The sequence below is a fragment of the Ceratina calcarata genome, unplaced genomic scaffold (genome assembly GCF_001652005.2).
Source record: "Ceratina calcarata isolate Rehan_Ccalc_2016 unplaced genomic scaffold, ASM165200v1 scaffold111, whole genome shotgun sequence".
NCBI classification, from domain to species: Eukaryota; Metazoa; Arthropoda; class Insecta; order Hymenoptera; family Apidae; genus Ceratina; species Ceratina calcarata.
In genome coordinates, this window is record NW_017132019.1 from 99,524 (window position 1) to 102,815 (window position 3,292).

Below are 3,292 nucleotides of genomic sequence, written 5' to 3' on the forward strand. Positions count from 1 at the left end.
AATTAAAAATTCTTTTATATTTAATAATCGTTAAAAGTAGACAATAGATTCGTTGTTATCAAAATTATAATTATAATTACATCGTTTCGTCGTATTATATAATTTAATTTCCGCATATTAGAAGGAACAATTAAGATAAATCTTGTAAAAAATATGCCAACGTAATTCAGAACAACTTTGTTGAGACGCTGCGTGTGTATGTCTCTTGAAGGAAGTAGACATGTATGTACTTAATCCAATCCAAGCGGTGTTACATAGCTTTACCACCTGGGTCGAAGTATGGAGATGCAGCGGATGCAAATAAGTATCTTGGTCGATCCAGGTGCGCTCCCCTTTTAAGATGAGTAATCTTGAACTAGCTACCACCTATATAAGTATCGAGACACGTGCTTCAGCTTAAGCTTAAGCAGTAGACGTACCCTATTACTAGTCTGCACCGATACCTAGCTCATTGCGAGAATTCTTCCTTAATTACTTACACGTGTTGTGCGTTTGGTTTTTATCAAACACGTACAACTGAGAAGCATCATATTACATAATTTAAAAATAATTTAAAATTATTAATGAAATTTGATTAACATTTAATTTATTGAAATAAACTGCTTGAAAAATCGAAAAAGTTTACAATAATTTGTATTAAAAGTTGAATCTATTATTGCTTCATACTAATTAAAGATGACGCGAATTAACACAGAATAATTCTTCGATGCTGTGTCAATCTGAGAATTCTTTACTGGAGTAGTGCTTTCAATTTCTTCGCATGTAACTAAAAGGAAAGAAAACGTTATCTAATTTCTTTTGCTCGGTACAACTGACTAGAAGCTCGTACGTTAAGATAACTGTAAGTTCTTGCCAGCGGTGGCAGGCTTTCTATCGGTCGCGATAGGATCACGTTTTAATTTAATGTAATCCCGACCGGGCTGTTATAGTCTGTTAGCTAGCTACAATCGCATCCTTGAGCGTGGCTGCAGCTCGCATGGACACATTTCGATCGGCTCAAGCCCAGCCGTATTGAACAAGTACATGAAACATAACAAAGTACGCATGTAAGTCGCGCGTGCGTAGCGGACCGGTGACTCCCCCGTAGCAGTTCCTGGTGATGTCTGACTAAGCGTTCTATTTCGACGCACCCTCGGATGTCGCGTGAGTAATACACGGACCACATATATCCGCGCAGGTGGAACCCGTTCGAGGATTCTGCGAGTTTTGGATAGATGGCTGAAAAGTTATGTTCATGCGTGGCCCACCCTATAATTATCATCGTGATATTATTAACCCCTTCCCACCGCCGTTCCTCTTTTGCCGTTACCATGTCGGATCGTTAACTGGTACGTGAAACGATAAGGAATTGATCAAATTATTTATTTGCACTGGTTTAGATAGGCGCACTAGATTAGATAAGACTAGGAAAATGTTATAGCAGCTGAAAATTATATTTTGTTAAACTTTTTTGTAAATTGATTTAATATTTTCTGCAATTTTATAACAATTTTCAAGACCATTCCCCTAGATTTCCGATAATTTTGTATATGTCTTAATCCTTCATTACTGTAACATTAATCCTTCGTAATAAAAAATCTTATATGCGATAAAGTAGAGTATCAAAAGAATGTTAATAATTTTTCACTGTATTGTTGATAATGACCTGTCTTTAAATGAAACATTCGTTACTATGCATTATATTTAAAAAAAATTCATATAACTATAACGTATTTTTATACTTTGCTTAAGAACATGTACTCTTCGTCTGTAGAATTTAATTCCGCAGCAGCCATCCATTGGTGTTTAATAAACATCTCTTAATAACGATATCTTCAATCTCACGGCCAAAAGCGTTTAATCAAGATCACGAAGTTATCCAAACAAGCGTATCTATACTCATTCCATTCCAGTCCATCTTCGTAATGCAAGCACAATGCTCGATTACTCAAACGCACACTCCTGGCGACCTTGCTCGCCATTATGCGCGCGTACTAACATTTGTATTATTCCGGAAAAAAAATCGGTCCCTTGACTGGTCGAGCGTTATCTCGCTCCGCGTAGCATTAAATCAAAGTGCATACTCTTGTATGGGTGCAATGCGTGGAGGCTGCAGTTGGGTGTGATTCGACGGTGCACTTAACAAGTCGCCCACGTGGTTCGCATTGATTCTGGCCACGCTCTCGTCCCTCGTAGTATGCGCGCGGATGCTCTGTACACACTTGCCCGTGTCTACGCGCAATATAGTATACGTGCGTATACGAAATGGAGTGCATTAGAAGATCTGTACGTCACGTCACTCCTTTAATGCAAATTCGAGCTGGCTGTAACAGAAAAAGAAATCCACGCGCGATACCAAACGCGGACGGACGTCGATGCACGTAAATGGTCACCACGGAAAATTCTGAAACGCACTCTACTACTCGCTGAAGGATGTGTAGCGACCATCGCAAAAGGGATTCCCTCTGCTTGCGATCCTTGTGCAATAAAAGATGTTACTCGTAAATTGGTTAACATTCTACTAGATTTCTGCGTGATAAGATTTTTGGACGCAAAATTAATTTTTCAGATCGATTGTTTCTCTAACGCAAAAATCTAGAAGCATTCATCGATTAAGAAGTATAGGCGGGTACCGTATGCATAAGATATAATTATGATACCATTTCCAATCAATTATTAATCGTTATAGGATCGTGTTCGATTCAGGTAATCGATGGTGTACGATATTAAGGCAAGGTAATAGTCGTGATTGCATAACGCGTTACGATAGGTATTATATTTTATACTTGGATGTTACGCTCATGTGTGTGAAACGCATTTGCAATTTCAGCATTTAAATGTACGAGGCTACGGATTAAATCGATTACGTTTAAGTTGCTGAAGAAACTTATTACATGTGGAGTATCATTTCGTTGTTGACCTATTTATTACAGGTATTTCAGTCCGATCGGATCAGAGGTACTTATTACATATTTTTCGTCAATTTCTGAAACGTGCAGGAGTGTCGACAATCCATGCAGCTTGCGCTGGGGGGACGCGCTTTTTTGGATCACGTTACTCCGAAAAGGGACAAAAAGTAGCGGCTCGATTAAAACGGTAGGTGGAGCGGTCAACCTGTCAAGCGTGTACGTTTTTCCTCGCTTTTCGAAGAAATTCCTCGGCGAAAGACAAAAGAACGGTTTGCATGACAGGAATTCATGCTATGATATCAATTAAAAAAAGTAAAGTGTTAAAAATGTTGATAAACGAAATATCGGCATTCCATGTGTCAATTTGTGTTCATAGTATTCAATTACACATAATGGAGGAGCGC